The sequence below is a fragment of the Mustela nivalis genome (genome assembly GCF_964662115.1).
Source record: "Mustela nivalis genome assembly, chromosome: 10".
NCBI lineage: Eukaryota > Metazoa > Chordata > Mammalia > Carnivora > Mustelidae > Mustela > Mustela nivalis.
In genome coordinates, this window is record NC_139029.1 from 68,915,301 (window position 1) to 68,934,914 (window position 19,614).

At 41.4% G+C, this 19,614-nt stretch overlaps 1 protein-coding gene across 5 annotated transcripts in view; it reads right to left on the reverse strand.

Moving 5' to 3' along the window:
* Positions 1-19,614, reverse strand: part of CTBS (chitobiase) — a 75,398-nt gene that overhangs the window by 46,190 nt on the left and 9,594 nt on the right. For 2 of the 5 annotated variants that reach the window (XM_082688153.1, XM_082688152.1), the window contains exons 1-3: positions 13,058-13,177; positions 4,747-4,903; positions 1,572-1,679 (exon numbers count right to left, since the gene is read on the reverse strand). The gene's annotated coding sequence lies outside the window, so the exon portion shown is untranslated. Of the gene's footprint in view, positions 1-1,138; positions 1,354-1,571; positions 1,680-4,746; positions 4,904-13,057; positions 13,178-19,614 lie in introns of those variants that run through there. The other 3 variants (XM_082688154.1, XM_082688151.1, XM_082688155.1) reach the window with 3 other exon arrangements.

Here is a 19,614-nt window from a genome sequence, read left to right on the forward strand (position 1 = left end):
TTAGGAGTACATCAGGGAGTTGTCTCTAAGGCTTCGGGGTGTAATCTTTTATTTTGAACGAAGACCAAGTCCTCAGAAATAATTGGGCTTTCACCGAATATAAGATCAGCCATATAGGAAAGTTTATAATTTAGAGTGTGCCTTTATGAAGCAATAACAGTATTTTGCAATGTTATGGCTTACTGTTTTAGTTTCAAAACCAATTTTAAAGTTCTTACAATTGAAAATTCTGATTAAGATGTTAAGTTTTCTAACTCTGGCTCCTAAGTGGTTTTTTGTTGGTGGTGGTTTTTTTTTTTTTCCCAGTATCTCTTTCGAATGCAAGAAGAAAAGTACAGTGAGTTGTTCTGGCATGACCGAGAAACAGCTGTGGCCATAACTGTACATTCCTTAAATCCCATCTCCATTGCCTCGGTGATCCTAGTTCAGGCCTGCTTGTTTTCTTCATCAATGGAAGATGTGTTCCTTTAGAATTGGAATTCACTGAGGAATAAGACCTATCTTCTATCCATGGGACAATTTGAATTTTGGTTTTAGCTCTCCAGTGGAATCTTTGAACAAAGGGAAATGAGTTGCAGATGATACCGCGAGATGAAATGGGACACTGTCCTGCTGTAATGTTAGGCGGAGAAATAGAGCTAAGTAAAATCTTTTGAATGAATCAACTCTATAATCAAAACTGAAGCCTCATTAAATGCCATATAACAAAAAACTAAAATAGCAAGTACTGGGAAGCAATTACAATAATCATTTAAGATCAGCTAAGATCAGTTAAGAATTCTGACAACAGGTAGAATCATTATGGAAAGCAAAGCAAAAGTCCAGCTGGTCATCCTCACAAGGTAAGAACCTTACCGAATGGCAACTATTGACAGAATCCAAAAGGATAGGAAATAGGGCCCATTTAATTTACATATTGAATTAATAACGGCAAAATAACCAATAGTGTCTGTGGCAAGGAGTTTTTAAGTTACACTTTGAATTACTCATAATATTTGTGATCACGGTCATATCATTAACAGTAAGACATAAGTAATTATTTTTAGCTGCCATGCTGCTGTCCACAATGCCCTTTAATATATATATATTATCTCATCAAAACACGTCCAGTGAAGAGTAATAGATTCAGATACAATACCTCTCTAGATATTGCAAATAGATGTGTGAAGCTCAGTCTTGAACTGGAGCACGATTACCACCAACTTTAGTCCCTTGCCTTTGTGAGGATGCCATGGAGCTCCCTTCCACCCCCTCACCGCCCCTGACCGCGTGTGCCGGGCTCAGGGCACAGAGGCTGTCCGGCGACTGTCCCTGCTCTCAGTATTATGGCTCATTTTGCTCAAGACCTTCTGTAGCTGGGTTTTGTTTTCTTCCAGGAGTGTTTGCTTTTGCTCTCACTGGGGAGGCAACGGGGACGCTGAGGTTGCCCATTCCTGTGACTTTGCCGCTCTGGTCCTCCCTGGGGTGCTGCTCTGCCTCCCTGAAGACCCACGGCCAGTTCTGGGCTCGAGCTTTCCAGAAGGTATTACAGAAAACCTTACCATTTTTGACAGAATCTTGAACGGGATTACCTCCGGTTTCCATCTAAATTCCAGAATTCCACTGTGATTTCTTTTCTTTTCTTTTTTGGAGACACATGCTTATGTGGGCCAAGCTTGCATGATGTTTTCAGTTTTATGCTATAAGTAAAATTGATATTGATGATGATGATAATTCATGAAAAGGGGTCACAGAGCAGAGCGAGACAGAGTCCAGGCTCCACAATCACACTGAGCTGGGTTCGAATCTCAGTTCTGCCTAATTCTAATCATTTGACCACTAGAATGTTATTTAACTCTTTGAATTGTTATGTTGTATGAAACAGGTCACAACAGTCTCACTCTCACAGATGCTAGGAGAATCATGAAAGAAAGGGAATGCATGTGAAAACTTTGTACCTGACACATATTAGTACTAATTTTCATTACTGTTCTTAGAGGGGTATCAATGACTAGATCCCACACACAGCTAAGAGTGTGTTTTGGACCTGTAAGTATTACGTAAGTTTTGGTTTCATAATAAAATGAACAAATGCATATTATTAGTAGGTGGTACCGCTAATATCTTATTCAATGAAATTGCAAGATATAAAATTTGCACATCCCTTTATTTAAGAATCAAATATTTTCATTATTAGTTTATAAATTTCTGGATGGTTTAAGCCATCAAAGCTAATAGAAAAGATTTTTGACTTCATCAAAAATTGCCTCTGACAGACCTTAAAATGCAGCAAATGCAACCTTCATGCCAGGGAGAAAAATCAAATGCAAGTAAGTGTTTGAAAACATTTAAAGAGGAATAAAATAAAATCTGTCGATATTCACTTACTCATTCATTCATACATACTATTTAATGAATATGTGTTGAGTAGGGCAATGCCCTAGGTTTATTCTGTATTAATCCCTCTAAATTCATAGCTGGCGGCAGCGAAGGCTGCATTGGGCTGAGGCCTGGATGACACCACGGGACTTGCGGGCCAGAAAGGAGCGCATTCTAGGACTCCACGTCTGCTACCGTCAGTGGGAATGGGGCTCTTCCTCCCCAGACTTCTTCGCAGGACACCCTCGTCTTTCTGACCTCTGAGCCAGTGTCCCATCTTTGATCTCTTTTCTTCTTAATCCATACTCACTTTTTGAATGATTTCACCCAGTCCCATGACTGTAAGTACAAACTACATGCTTATGAACCCCAGCTTTTTATCTTCCCCATAATCCCTCGCCTGAGCTCCAGATCTGCGCGTTTAATGACCTACTTCATCCTGCCATTTGACATTCCACAGGCATCTCAAACTTGCCCGGTCGAAGTTAAGCTCCTGGTTTCCATCCCTTACTTGCTTCTGCCGCAGTGTTCCCCACCTCGGTCATTCCCTAGCCAATCACCAGCTGCTCAGGCAAAGCCCCCTTTCTCTCTCATGTACGTCCAACCATCATCTTCAAACTCTCCCCAAAACATCTCTTGTCTCCTCCATCAGCACTTTAGTCCAAATACCCATTGGCTCTTTCCGTGCCGGCTGTAATAACCCCTATTTGAATCCTTCTGTTCTTATCCCCTCAAAAGAAGCCAGAATTCTCTTTTGAAACGGTAATACATTTTTATGGTATTCTTATCCAACACATTCCAGACTAAATCCATGTCCTTACCATGACTTCTGATGCTCTACAATGCAGGCTTCTGCCTGTCATTTTCCTGCTGTCTCTCATGCCTGCAGCTTCTCCACATTCTTTGACGTCCCCCACCTTGTTCTTTCCTCAGGGCCTTTGCAGGAGCCACTCCCTCTGCTTTGAACACTCTCCCGCAAGCTTCTCAAGGCTCTTCGCATCACTCCTTTCAGACCTCTGCTCATCTGTGACCTCCCCATAGATCTCCTGACCAGCCTCTCTGAAAGGCTCTTCCTCACTTGAAATCACCCTACTTGGCCTTATTTTTCTTCAAAGCACTCATCAACCCCAATGTATATTTATTTGTTTAGTGGCATCTTAACCATCAGAAGGGATTTAGTTTTTCTTCTTGATCTCTGAATTCCTGTTACTTACAATGGTGTCTGATGCATAAAAGGCATTCCATAAGTGTTTGTGAAATGGGTAAGTGAATGTCTCTACTTCCTTCCACCCCGAAAGCATTGCATTGGGGACAGACCGAAGTTCAGGTCCTTGACTTTTTGGGAACATTTACTGAACACTTCTGTGCTGGGTGTGATACTAATAGGTTTTTAAAAAATATTCCTTATCCTATGTAATTCTCAAACCCTACAAAGTAGGTATTCTTATTGTCATTGCTATTATTACCTTCTATTTTAAAGATGAGGGAACAACTCAGCAAGGTTCAATAACTTGGCCAACACAGCTGGTAAGAGATAGGTATGTGTTAGGAAAGGCACTTGGGAGCAGTTTGATGACCCCTGAGCAATGGCTGAAAAGTGCCTTGGGCCTGGAACATTCCCTTGTATGGAGATAAAGAGCCATCACAACCTGTGTTGTTGGACATAGCTCCTTCTTTGGAACTATCTTTCCTTATTCTGGGTTTGGTGTGTACTCAGAGACTCTCCCCCTGTGTTTTCAAGATCCTTGTGTTAGGTGTGTGTGTACGGGAGGGAGGATAGAGGTAAGCTATCTCTGAAACAGCTCTAAAAAATTCTTCCAAGCTGTTCAGCCAAGGCTCCAGATAATTCCAATCTCTGATTGCTAATATTTTTCCATTCTTAAGTATGATTTGTTTACTGTTACAAAGTGAGTCATAGGACATATGGAGAATTAACTCAGATATCCAGTGCCATGTGAGTGAACAAGTTCTTTCCCCGTGAACACACAGGGGTACAGTATATTGGATATTGTTTATGCTGTCTCCAGGAATTTGGAAGAATTGGACATAAGAAAGAAAATTCCTGACAACATTCAAAATTATGTCCCGGAGGATCCTTTTAAATAAATAGAATTAACTTCTAGAGAAAAGGAGGTGGGTGGTACTGTACTCATTAATGATACTGATATATTGTTTTTAAGAGTTTATTTATTTATTTGACAGAGAGACAGATCACAAGTAGGCAGAGAGGCAGGCGGGGCGGGGGGGATTCCCCGCCAAGCAGAGAGCCCGATGAGGGGCTCCATCCCAGGACCCTGAGATCATGACCCGAGCCAAAGACAGATGCTTAACGCACTGAGCCACCCAGGTGCCCCAATGATACTGCTATTTTCTTAAAGTCACACTTACCTCTCAAGGTGCTTATAACATTGTCATCTCCAAATAGATTCATTGCAGCAATGATATCTAAGAAACATTCTCATTCTGGTGAAGAGGTTCTTTATATTTTTGTTCTTGAAAAGTTGTTCACATAGATATTTTGTTTCAGAATAGTCCACACTTCTTCCTGAAATGCACAGGATTATGTAAGATTTGGCATTTCATTTCTTACACGTCTACTTGTCCACGACATTGTTAGAGATCAGTCTCTCACTCTTCTTGTGAAACGTGGTAAGAGATTGAGAACAGAAGGTTTTCATATTTAATTGCTAAAATGTAAATAGTTGATTATCTACAGAACAGTTTAATCCTGGTTGGCCTTTTCCTGCCTCTCCAAAGTCTCCAAGACAGAATCAGACAACCATGGAATGTCAGAAACAGAAGAGGCAATGGAAACCCCAAACTTAATCCCTCCTTTTAGAGAAGACAAGAGTTGCTGGCTTCCACTGCCATGATTTGTTTCCAGGGAATAGAAATCCATCAAACTATTTGCATAGGCAAGGAAAAAAATTAGGAGAAGAAAGCAGTTTCCAAAATGGACTGCAAATATAAACAAAATTGTTTTTGTTGCCCTCTTTGCCAACACCCCATCTCCATTAGCAGAAACATGAGAAAGTTCAGATTGATAACACGTGTATTTGGTGTGCAGTTATTATTATAAAATTGAAAAGATTGAATTTGATATAATTATTGGGTCTCAGGCCAATTTACAACTCCTCCAATCGTCTGTTTGCAACAGTGAGCCATGAACGCAAGAATGGCAATGACAATTCCGAACATGGCGTGTCCAAATGAAACTGCAGAGGTTCTAGGGATTTGATAAAATGTTTAAGATATTACCTTATCTGGAGTACCATGCTTATATCAGACAAACTAGATTTTAAGCCAAAGACTCTAATAAGAGATGAAGAGGAACACTATATCATAATAAAGGGGTCTATCCAACTAGAAGATCTAACAACTATAAATATTTATGCCCCCAACTTATGAGCGTCCAAATATATAAATCAATTAATAACAAACTTAAAGAAACTCATTGATAATAATACAATAATAGTAGGGGACTGTAACACCCCACTCACAGCAATGGACAGATCACCTAAGCAGACCAACGAGGAAACAATGGCTTTGAATGACACACTGGACCAGATGGACTTCACAGATATATTCACAGCATTTCATCCATACATTCTTTTTGAGTGCACATGGAACATTCTCCAGAACAGATCACATTCTGGATCACAAACGAGGCCTCAACAAGGACAAAGAGATTGAGATCCTACCATGCCTATTTTCAGACCACAATGCTATGAAACTTAAAGTCAACCACAAGAAAAAATTTGGAAAGACTTCATGGAGGTAAAAGAACATCCTACTAGGGCATCTGAGTAGCTCAGTAGGTTAAGGGTCTGTCTTAGGCTCAGATTGTGATCCCAGCATCCTGGGATCGAGTCCTGCAATGGATTCCCTGTTCAGTGGTTCAGTGAGGAGCCTGCTTCTCTCTCTCCCTCTGCCCCTGCTCGTGCTCTTTCTCAAATAAACAATCCCTTAAAAAAAAAAAAACAAAAAAACAACAAAAAAAAAACACCCTACTAAAGAATAAGTGGGTTAACCAGGAAATTAAAGAAGAAATTTTAAAAAACATGGAAGCAAATGAAACAAAAACATGACAGTCCAAAATCTTTGGGATGCAGCAAAGGCAGTCCTAAGAGGGATGTATATTGCAATACAGGCCTATCTCCAGAAGCAAGAAAAGTTTCAAATATACAACCTAACTTTACACTTAAAGTAGCTGGAAAAAGAACAAAAAATAAAGCCTAAAACCAGTAGAAAGGGGGAAATAATAAAGATAAGAGCAGAAATCTATGATATAAAAATAAAAATAAAAACCAGTAGAACAGATCAATGAAGCTAGGAGGTGATTCTTGTCAAGAATTAACAAAATTGATAACCCCCAACCTGATTTATCAAAGAGAAAAGAGAAAGGATCAAAATAAGTAAAATCATGAATGAAAGAGGAGAGATTATAATCAAAACCACAAAAATATAACAATTATAAGAGAATATTATGAGCAATTATGAGCCAACAACTTGGGCAATCTGGAAGAAATGGATAAATTCCTAGAAATATATAAATTATCAAAACTGTAACAGTAAGAAATAGAAAACCTGAACAGATCCATAACCAGCAAAGAAACTGAAGCAGTAATAAAAAAAAAATCTTCCAACAAACAGAAATCCAGGGCCAGATGGCTTCCCAGGGGAATTCTACCAAACACTAAAGAATTATTACGTAATCTTCTGAAACTGTTCCAAAAAACAATAGAAATGGAAGGAAAACTTCCAAACTTATTCTATGAGACCAGCATTATCTTGATTCCCAAACCAAAGACCCCACTAAAAATGAGAATTACAGACCAATATCCCTGATGAACATAGTTGCAAAAATTCTCAACAAGATACTAGCTAATAGAATTCAAGATTACATCAAAAGGATTATTCACCACAATCAAGTGGGATTTATTTTTGGGCTGCAGGCCTGGTTCAATAACTGCATGTCAGTCAACATGATCCACCACATTAATAAGAGGAAGGATACGAACCATATGATCCTCTCACCAGATTCAAAAGAAGCATCTGGCAAGATACAGCATCCTTTCTTGATAAAAACCCTCAAGAAACTAGTGGTGATGCAACATGGGGGCTTAAGTGGGTAGGAGAAGAATCAATGAAACAAGATGGGATTGGGAGGGAGACAAACCATAAGTGACTCTTAATCTCACAAAACAAACTGAGGGTTGCTGGGGGGAGGGGGTTTGGGAGAAGGGGGTGGGATTATGGACATTGGGGAGGGTATGTGCTTGGGTGAGTACTGTGAAGTGTGTAAACCTGGTGATTCACAGACCTGTACCCCTGGGGATAAAAATATATGTTTATAAAAAATAAAAAATTTAAAAAAAAAAAAGAAAAGAAACTAGGGATAGAAGGAACATATGTCAACATCATAAAGGCCATAACAAAAACTCCATGGTGAATATTATTCTCAATGAGGAAAAACTGAGCTTTCCCCCTAAGGTCAGGAACAAGACAAGGATGTCCAGTCTCACCACTGTTATTCAACATAGTACTAGAAGACCTAGCCTCAGCAGTCAGACAACGAAAAGAAATAAAAGGCATCTGAATCAGCAAGGAAATCAAACTCCCCCTCTTTGCAGATGATATGATTCTCTATGTAGAAAACCCAAAAGACTCCACCAAAAAGTTGCTAGAACTGATACATGAATTCGGCAAAGTCACAGGATATAAAATTAATGTACAGAAATCTGCATTTCTATCCTCCAGTAATGAAGCAGCAACAAGGGAAATCAAGGAATGGCTTCCATTAACAATCACACCAAAAACCATATCTAGGAATAGACCTAACCAAAGAGATAAAAGGCTGTACTCTGAAATCTACAGAACACTAATGAAAGAAATTGAGGAAGACATAAAGAAATGGAAAAACATTCCATGCTCATGGATTAGAACAAATATTGTTAAAATGTCTATATTACTCAAAGCAATCTATACATTTAATGCAATCCCTATCAAAATAACACCAGAATTTTTCACAGAGCTAGAACAAACAATCCTAAAATTTGTATGGAGCCCAAATACCCAAAGGAATATTGGAAAAAGAAAACCAAAGCTGGAGGTATCACAATTCCAAACTTCAAGCTCTATTACAAAGCTTTAATCATCAAGACAGTATGGTACTGGCACAAAAAACAGACACATAGATCAATGGAACAGAATACAGAACCCAAAAATAGAACCACGACTATATGGTCAACTAATCTTTGATATTCTTTGGAAAGAATATCCAATGTAAAAAAGACAGTCCCTTCAACAAATGGTGTTGGAAAAATTGGACAGCCACGTGCAGAAGAATGAAAGTGGACACTTTATTACACCACACACAAATTCCAAACAAATGAGAGATCTAAATGTGAGACAGGAATCCATGAAAACCCTAAAGGAGAGCACAGGCAGCAACCACTTTGACGACGGCACAGCAACTTCTTACTAGATAGGTCTCCGGAGGCAAGGCAAACAAGAACAGAAATGAACTATTGGGACTTCATCAAGATAAAAGCTTCTGCAGAGCAAAGAAAAACAATCAACAAAACTAAAAAGCAACCCTTGGAATGGGAGAAGATATTTGCAAATGACATATCTGATAAAGGACTAGGAGCCAAAATCTGTAAAGAACTTATCAAACTCAATACCCAAAGAACAAATAATCCAATCAAGAAAAGGGCAGAAGACATCAACAGACATTTCTCTAAAGAAGACATACGGCTGACAAACAGACATATGAAAAAGTGCTCAACATCACCCACCATCAGGGAAATACAAATCAAAACCACAATGAGATACCACCTCACACCAGTCAGAATGGCTAAAATTAACAAGTCAGGCAATGACAGATGCTGGCGAGGATGCGGAGAAAGGGGAACCCTTCTACACTGTTGGTGGGAATGCATGCCGGTGCAGCCACTCTGGAAAATTGTATGAAGGTTCCTCAAAAAGTTAAAAATAGAACTATCTATTGACCAGCAATTGCACTACTAGGTATTTATCCAAAGAATATGAAAATACTGATTTGAGGGATGCCTGGGTGGTTCAGTCTATTAAGCAGATGCCTTCAGCTCAGATCATGATCCCCCAGGGTCCTGGATTTTGAGTCCTGCATCGGACTCCTTGCTCAGCAGGGAGCCTGCTTCTCTCTCTGCCTCTGCCTTTTTGTGCACTCTCTCTCTCTCTTTCTGACAAATAAATAAATAAAATCTTTTAAAAAAAATACTGATTTGAAGGGGCACATGCACCCCAATGTTTATAGCAGCATTATCAATAGTCAAATTATTAAAAGAGTCTAGATGTCCATTAACTGATGAATGGATAAAGAAGATGTGAGATATACACATATATACGTATCTATATATATGTATGTGTGTGTGTCATTTGCAAATGTGGCCATTTGCAATGACATGGATGGAGATGGAATATATTACGCTAGGTAAAATAAGTCAGAGAAAGACAAATACCATATGATTTTACTCATATGTGGAAGTTAAGAAACACAGGAAAATAAAATAAGGATAAGGATAAAAGAAGATAAAATAAGGAAAAATAAAATAAGATAAGATAAGTAAGATAAAATAAAATAGGAAAAAAAGGGAAATAAGATAAAATAAGATAAAAACAGAGATTGGAGAAAACCATAAAAGACTCTTAACTATAGAGAACAAACTGAGGGTTGCTGGGGGAAGGGGGCACGGGGTAATTAGGTGATGGGCACTTGGCGTAATGAGCCCTTGGTGTTCTATGCAACTGATGAATCACTAAATTCTGCCCCTGAAACTAATACTATATGTTAACTAAACTTAACTTCAAATAAAATCTTGGAAGAATGAGTGAATGAATGAATGAATAAAGATATTACCTCATAATTAAAGCAAGTTCCCTTAAAATAGCACTTCAGTTTGCAATAGTCACTCCAGATGGCTAGGTGAGGCTATTTATATGTTATCCTGGTCAATTATGTAATTACTACCATTATGTTTTCTGGGCAAATGAACTCATCATTCTTTGCTTCCACCCATACCAACTTCAAAGAATTGTCACGAAGATAAATCAGACAAATGCAGGAAGACAGCAGCTTTAAACTGGGGTTCTTTGGAAGTGCACAAGTGAATTGTGTGTTAAGACTGGTGTATGTATGGGCACAGAGTAGTTTTCGTTAGAAGCTTTTAGCAAATTCTTTTAAAGGAATCTGTAACCCCAAAGTGGTTAAGAAGCATTTATAGTCAATCAAAAAAAAAAAAAGGTTTCATTAGAGCTATTTTAGAGTAACCTCTACCTCCTCCCCCTCCCCCGCCAGATACATATGTAAGATAAGGATCTTGACAAAACAGAAAGTGAGTTCCTGAAATCACAAGTGTTCTTGTAATGCCAAGAAAGCCAGCACCTTGCGCGATAACGTAATTGTCAATGGCAGCACCAGCAGCCCTCAAACTGAGCATCCCCAATTTGGCTGCTCGGATCAAAGAATGCCCTTTCTGTCAACACGAATAAAGCCGATACAGCCTCAGAAAAGAGAGTCTCTTTCGCTATCACTGCATCATCCCCTTTACCTGTTTCTCATAATCATTTCTTGACATGCACACTGACCCTCCTGATTTCTAATTCACGCTGGTAGTAAACAACAGATTCAATGACCTAGCCGGTTATTATGCTATGAGTATACATTGAGTGTCTTCCGGTTTCCAGGCACCAAGCTCTCCAGGGATGCAACAGTAAACATTATGTAGCCTGAGCCGACAAGGGCCAGGAAGGAACCCTGAACAATATAGCATGGGGGGTACCACTTGACAGAAGCACAGGAAAGCCCAGCATACACATGATGAACTCCTAATTCGGTCTTGATGGTCAGTGAAGGAAAAGAATATTAATAAACATTCCTTAAATAGCATTCATTGCATACCAGACACTCTTCCAAGTGCTTTATTTTATATCACTGTTTCATTCACCGGAGGATTCCAATAATGCTAGCTGAAAAGCCAGTCTGCAATGTAAGGAGAAAGATCTCCGGAACATTCCAGGCAGAAGAGCAGGTATAAAGCCCCAGAGGTAGGAGAGTAGAAGAAAAACAGACATGAAGGTGCATCTGACACAGCCCATATCAGCTTACCAGATCTCACTGTCCAGTGCTCAGGAATTCTTCAAACCAGTAACTGTTGGTAGCACAACAATGGCCACAACAGGGGTCCTTATATTGGAGACGTTGGCAAATATCACAAATCAATCAGAATTTATTTTTTGTTGTTGCTGTTGGGTTTGGTTTTGTCTTTTTGAGGCAGTTTATCAGCACGTCACTTCCCCAGGGTATGGGAAAAGGTGACCTGACCATGAGGGTCATCAACCACTCTGATGAGACAGGTGGAACGGCCTTCTCTAAGATTCGATTCTTAGCTCTTGGGGAACAACCAAATGAGGTTTGTTAAAGACATGAGTACAACTAGAAAATGTCTCCATTTTTTGTTGAGCTAGGGACACACTCAACCTTAAATCCTTTGTTTATCTGTTTATCTTGGCATTACTTCCATAGACAAGGTTACTTGTGTTTTTTATGCAGTCCAAGGCCATTTTGTTGACAGATAATGTTAGAGTGGTGTGCCAGCATAAACTTAGGGAGAAAAAAGGTGGCATGTTAGAATATCATGTAAAAACAATTTAATAAAAAAAATAATATTATTTTGGGATGCCTGGTTGGCCCCATCGGTTAAGCATCTGCCTTTGGCTCATGTCATGATCCCAGGGTCCTGAGATTGAGCCCCACATCAGGCTCCTTGCTCAGTGTGGAGCCTGCTTCTCCCTCTGCCTGCCACTTCCCAACTTGTGCAGATTATTTCTCTCTCTCTCTCAAGCAAATAAAATCTTTCTAAAAATTAAAAAAAAAATTTTTAACATTTTACTGGCATTTGACCCAATTTAAACTGAACCATTAGATCCCAAATTGTATCTGAAATATACATATCATCCTCTAGTTCAGCAGTTAGGCTAACCTCGCCCTCTCAATTATAAAACCACTCTTGTCATAGTGCAATTTTTATATCCAGACTAGATGCAAAGCCTATGAATAAAGCACAATATCCTTAAAACTCTTAGGAAATCTTTTAGGACTAGAAGGAAGCTGTCCCCCAATTCTCTTCATCTTGAAGTAACATTATATCTAATATGGATGTATATTAGATATATAAATACACGCACATATACTTTATATATGTTTGTGTGTATATACACACCACACACACACACAGTAGAGGCAATCAGCCCTGAGAGGCAGGAAGCTTCACTGGAGGACAGCAGTGTTTACTGTCTGAAGATGGCAACACTCTGAAGCAAAGAAATACTATGTTCCTAACCTATAGCCATTCACCCAATGCTGAAACCCAGAAGAGGACAAAAAAAGTGTCTGTTTGAAGCAAGTGGAGCTCTGAACTCATGGAAATCCCATGGCCCATTTAGAGCTTTCAGAGTGGCTGTGTCCAGAGCAAGATGAAGCCTTTACAGAGAAGGGGGATCCCTTTCACTTTCTATGCGCTCCATTACTGTCTGTAGGCAGATCATAAACCAGGTTATTTATCTGTTCATATATTGATTCATATTTTTTATGTGTAAATCTTCCACTTTGTTCAAGCTCCCAGAAATGTATTTTCAGATTTTAAAAACAACTCACCAAGAGACTCCTTTTGTCTCGGCTGCCATCTTTCTCATCCAGAGATTACTTTTCTACATGATCTACTTTTCTACATGATCATTCTGGCCAACCTTCCTGATGCCATCACAGCCTCTGCCTGAAACCCAGAAGGAAGGTCCAAAGCAGCAGATGAAAACTCAGGGCAGAATGGTGGAATATCCTTTTCCAGCAAAATGAAACTGGAGGCCACGAGGAGCTATACCAGCCCAGCGCATGTGGACAACTTCCCTCATCCGACTCTGCTGCTGTGGCGTGTTCTTCACTGCCTGGTTCTTCATGTATGAAATTACCTCCACCAAGTACACTCAGGATATCTACTGATTATGTGAAAGAGAAGAGAATAAAATGACATTTCTTGATCCTATTATATGCTAAACAATTCACCTGTCTTCTTTCATTTACTCCTCACCACAAACTGCAAAGGAGGTGGATTTAAGCTCATGTTACAAATGAGGGCAAGTAACTTGCATAGGATTACACATCTTTCACTTAACTATTCAACCATTTAGCAAACATTCATCCAGGGCTAACTAAGAGCCAGGTGATCAGTAAACAACAGGTGTTGGTTCGGATAAACAGCAAAAAAACAAAACAAAACAAAACAAACAAACAAACAAAACATGGTCCAGCTTCAGGTCGGTTTCAGTTTTCCTGCAGTGAAAGTCACAGGAATGGAAACTCAGTCCCGAGTGTTGCGATTTGGAAATGGCCTTCAGAGAAACCAGTGTGGAAGGGCCTCTAATGAAGCAGAGGGGAGCCTCTAGAGAACACGTGTTGAGCGCCTACAGGAGGAAAGGTCCTGTGTTAGAACTGTCAGAACCCTTATCTTGGTCTCCTGGACTATCATTATTGCTTGAAGAATGCCGAATTACCTTCTAACAGAAGACTGGAAACCTACCATACAAAATCAATAAAAAACCAAAAAGCAGGCTGTTCAATTTAGAAGTGGGGGCGCTTGAAGCTTTACTCATATGCCAACCCCCCACCAGGGCTCCTGGGCAGAACATCTCAGACTATGTAGGACACAGTTTGAAAATCACTGAGCAGCTCAATACAGCATTGATTCAGGAGAGTGGGCATTGCATTCCATGGCCCCTGGGCTGCTGGTCTAGGAAGGTGCTGGGGAGCTCTTGTCCTGGGACCTGCCTGAGTGTGGACTGGGGGCCATTCATGTACACTATCCCACTGCTCCCCATACCCTTCCCTTGGCAAGGGCTGACATCCTTGGTCTTGCTTATGATCACCCAGTTGTGCTTGGGGTCTTCCTAGTTGGAATATTGGGTGGGCAAATTCTAGAACTGCTTAGTACAAGCAATCTGAGAAAAACAATCTGGCCATCTTCTCCTGCAGCTGGGAAGAGTGTCACCTGATTATCTCCACAGGTCATCTGAACACCTGTTGTCTGACCGTCCCTACCTGGCAGCAGAGAGGAATGACACCTGGCCATCTCCACCTCTCTTGAGATCATCTTCACCAGGAAGCTGAGAGGAATGTTAGCAAGCCCGGGGCAGTGGCGTTCACACCCACCTCTTCAGTTCATACATTGATTGTTTTCCTGATAGTCGCTTGCAACATGCGACATCCTGGGCTCCTGAGTGTTTGACATATTTTCAGACGCATGAATGTTTCCAAGCTTCCCGCTGGTATGCTCAAATTTAACAGTATCAGAGCGATAGAATGTCATTAAAGCAGACACCTTTGCTGATGCTATGAAGGGGTCTTTGGGCCAGTGGCCATTGTATTCATCAGTTTGGAAACAAAATTAAATCTGAAAACAAGATTGTGGAAAATGACGAAGACATTCTTCAAAGCAAAACAAATGAAAGAAAATATAAAGAACATCCCTAGTATTTATCAAGGGTTTATTTAGTTCATTCTAACAGTGAGTTTATTAATTCATCCTATAAATATTTAGCAAGTATCTGCCAGTGAAAGGCTGCATAAGGATACATATAAAGATCTATATAAGGATACAGCCTTGGGATAACTTTCAAAGAGTTGGTAATAGTTCCATGATGTCATACCTGACGAAATTCCAGGGTATTTTAGGCTTTCAGCTATTATTGCTTCTCTCCAATTCCCTACCATTCCCTTTCTGAAAAACTGCAAGTCTTCAGGAAAACCATCAGGCCCTGGGCAGCAGCTGATTTGTCCTTGGGACAACCCCCAGTGGCCCAAATGGTCACCAATGTCATTTTGAGCCAACCTCCCAACCTGGACTAGAAGAAGCAGATCTGGGGTGGGGTGGGCAGGATTTTGTCGTCTGCAGGCAGAAATCTGTCTGGGTTCTACCCAGATGAGAAAAGAAGAGCTGAGAAAGCCAATTTCAAATTAAGTTGGCAGAAGCCAGAGTGACAGAGACAATATTCTGGCAGCTTTTCATTGACCTCTAAATCCTTTGCACTTGAGAGAACAGCTAAATCAGAAAGATTAACACTTGGATTTCACTGGATTGCCTCAAGTATAAAATAATGTGAGCAACTTTCTCTTCTAATTTGGGGAGGGTCACCAGAGTTGGAGGGAAAGAAAACACCTCCACCTGTCTTCTCCACATCCCTCCTCAAGCACCTTCCCACTGGGCTTTTGGGGCTCCCCCCTCAGAATGCAGCAGGGGCTCTGCTCTACCTGCAGGGTTGGGGGTGAGTCTCTCCTCCTGGGAACTCTCTGAGGGATCCAGGGGAAGTGGGGCTTGGAAGTTAAGATCACAGGTGTTCTGCTCTGTCCCTCTCTCTAAAGTCAATGAAACCAGAATTATGTTTAAAAGAGGAGGTTCCTGGGGGCACCAGGGTTGGTTAAGCATTAGACTCTTGACTTGGGTTCAGGTCATGATCTAAGGGTCATGAGATGGAGCCCCACTTTGGGCTCCATGCTGAACATGGAGCCTGCTTAGCATTCTCTCTCTCTCTCTCTAAAAAGAGAGAGGAGCCCTTTACTTAGAAAATTCTGATAATGGTGGAAGAATTGCTGGTGTTCTCCTAAACTAAAAAAATAGAAACATTATTTTTGCTTCTAGGGAAGAACATGGACAGTTGAGAAAGCTGTGGATTTCTGCAAAGCCACAGCAGGAAGAAAGTGGAGGAGAATTATTTAAAAGGGGAGAATTTACTAATAAGAAATAGGCCTCTCTGGGTGACTGGGTGGCTCAGTCATAAAGCGCCTGCCTTTGGCTCAGGTCCTGATCCCAGGGTCTTGGGATGTGGCCCCATATCGGCTCCCTGCTTGGCGGGAAGCCTGCTTTTCCTCTACTGTTGTGTTCCTTCTCTTGGTGTGTCTCTGTCAAATAAATAAATAAAATCTTAAAAAAAAAAAAAAAGGGAAAAAGAAATGGGCATCCCTGGTTCCCATAAACTTCCTAGCTCTTCTAATTCATTGACACTATGAAGCAAACAGCACCCTGCCTGAATCAGAAACTCACTTAGCAGACATTTCAGAATATCTGAATGGCCCAGAAGAAGGGGAAAAGTTCAAAACAGAAATGTGAGGTCTCTGGCTATAAGCAACATTTAGAAAACGGCCTCTTTAGGAAAGAAGCCAATCGCTATTATACATTCAAGAGCTTGAACTGGATTCGATGAAGTTTCCTTAAATTTTGTTTATATATCTGAATGAAGAACCTTTAAGAGCAGTCTTTGCTTCTGCTCCCAGACTCCCAAGGACCCATTTTTATTTCAAGCCTTTAAGAAAATCCAAAATGTAGAAACAAACGATGGACAATTCATGCACATTTCACTGTAGTAATAAAGTAAAGGTAAGTCAATCCTGTTTCTAAGAAACTGAGCTCTACAGGGACCAGCAGAGTAGCAGACATAACGTCTCTGTGGAATATTTTACCTAAGTCTCCATTTTGTTTTAATTTCATCAGTTCAGACAAATTGGATTGTGCTGACTAACTCGGGGACAATAAAATATTCCCATCACATACAGATTTCCTGTAAGCGGTTTTGCAGATGGAAGGTTAACAAAGGCTTGGAGGCTTAAAAATTAATTCTGTTGAGACATTTGTCACATTTATTAACTATTTTTACTAGAGCTCTGTATGTGGGTTCTTTTAAAACATGTTGGTGGGAGGAGTGGTGAAGCTATTAAAGCAATCGAGAAAAACAAGGCGTAAGGACCTATTTAGCCAGAGCGACTCCATCTTGGTTAAAGAGCCATTTTGTTGTTTGTGCAGTAAACTTAAATTGACCTCCCCTCCCCCCGGCCCCAGAGAAACTTACTTAGAAGCAAGTCCAGGAAACCAGTAAAATGTAGTCGGCTAGTTCCTAATAACAGAGCCCAGAATACAAGGACGAGTCAGGCCAGATAGAGTACTTCAGTATGAAGTACTGATTGTAACAATGAGAAGGTCTTGCCCAAACCAAAATGACTCCATCTTGGGAAGGACGACGATCTTATTATTCACACTGAATATGTTAACTGACTAAGCCTTCCCAGGAAATACTGTTTGTAAGAGTTCCTAGTATGGCGTAATCTTGAATAACATGTCACCAGTCCGGATGAAACTAGCCAATCAACAAAAGACACACAAACCTGGTGGGTTGAAATACCAAGATACGGGTTGCAGTTTCACCCAATAAAAGGTAGTCTGTAAGATTGGGAGGGGTCGCTCTCTTCGGAGGCAGCTCTGACTGGTCAGTCAGTCAATTCTTGAGTTTGTAAGCTGGGGGTGGTTGCTCTCTTCGGACACGGCCCTGGCCAGTCAGTCAGACTTCTAATGCTTAGTCTCGTTCCCCTGGCTGATCAGTCTGATCTCTAATACTTGGCATAGAATAAAGCTTTACATAACTTTCACCTTGTCTCAGTCTTGTTCCTTTGATAACAGACCCTAACACAAGGTACCATTCCACCGTTCAGGGAGGTGCAGATGAGACTAGGGGGTGCGGGACCCGGGGTGAAGAAATGGGGCACACAATGACCATTCACTGAGAAGTTTTGGTTAAAAAAAGTTATCCGTATTTCAATATGTGAAATCTCAAAAAAAAAAAGACAAACAAATAAACAAAAGGCAGAAACAGACCCTCTAAGTACTCAGAACAAACTGATGGGTGCCAGAAAGGAAGAAGGTGGGGGACAGGCACGATGGGTGAAGGGGAGCGGGAGGCACAGGCTGGCAGGATGGGAATGAAGAAGTCAGGGGGATGAAAGGCACAGCACAGGGAAGAGAGACAATGGTATGGTAATAGCATCCTATGGGGACAGAGCTGCCCAGGAGAGGAATGGGTCATATAGGTTTGCAGAATCACCACGTTGTACACCTGAAACTAATGGAATATTGTAGGTCAACTATACTCAAATCCAAAATAAATGTATTTTTTAAAGAATAGCAGCCGAAAGAAGCTGATAGGTAGTGGGATTCTGGGAGCTCCTATGTGTTTGAAGGTTTGGTTTAAACAATGTCCAACAGGAAGGGAATGGGGAGAGTCTGGAAGACAGTCTTTCCAGAGGAGATAGCATGATGGCCTGGGGGCAAGGGGAAGTTTTAAGCCTGGACAAATAGGGCTGTTCCTCTTCCTTTAAGAGCAAGAGGAAGGAGCAGCAAAGGGAGAGGGGCCAGTGGGGACACCACACCCAGCGGGATCCACACCGCCCACGGCTCACCTGGTTTCAACTCCCGACACGTCTTCCCTTCTGAAGTCCTGTACCCTTCAAAGCAACACAGGTCTCACTGCCCGCTCTTCTTCTTAAACCGCTCCCTAGTTCTGACTTTCGCTGCTGTTACAGAATCTGAGCTCCAGGGCTGGTGTGTGAAGTCCACTGGCCTTCCCACCACTCCGGCTCCCTACTCCCACTCCCAGTGCTCAGCGTGTGGTCCCCGCCAGCAACAGGAGGACCACCTGGAAACTTGTTAAAAACCCAAAAGCTCAAGGGGGCTGCCTAGGTGGCTCAGTCCTTAAGTGGCTGCATTTGGCTCAGGTCATGATCCTAGAGTCCTGGAATAGAGCCCCGCATTGGGAGCCTGCTTCTCCCTCTGTGACTCCCCCTGCTCGTGTTCCCTCTCTCACTGTGTCTCTCTCTCGGTCCAATAAATAAGTAAAATAAAATTTTAAAAATGCAGAAGTCCAGAAGGGCACCTGGGTGACTCAGTCCTTAAGCAACCTCTTGGGTGGGTCCAGGTTGTGTGCTCAGGGTCATAAGGTCTAGTCCCACCTTGGGCTGTATGCTCAGTGTCCGTGGGCTTGAACTTCTCCCTTCCCTTTCCCTCTGCCCCTCCCCCCACCACACTCCCAAGGGCGCTTGAGCGCATTCTTTCTCTGAAATAAATCTATCTTAAAACAACAACAACAACGCAAAAGCTCATGCCCTGCCCTGGATTTAGTAAATCTGAGACACAGGAAAGGAGGCCCCGCAATCTGCATTTCACCAAAGGCTTCCAGGGGATTCTGAGGATTGCTCCAGTGTGAAAACCAGTGGCCGAGTCTTACTGAACCGCACTGGCAGTGGCCAGACCACTCTGTGCTGGCCTCCCCACTCCCATTCAGGGTGGTCCTCCACCGGTGCCCCTGCCCACGGTGACTGCCTGCCCTCCCTGTGCTTCC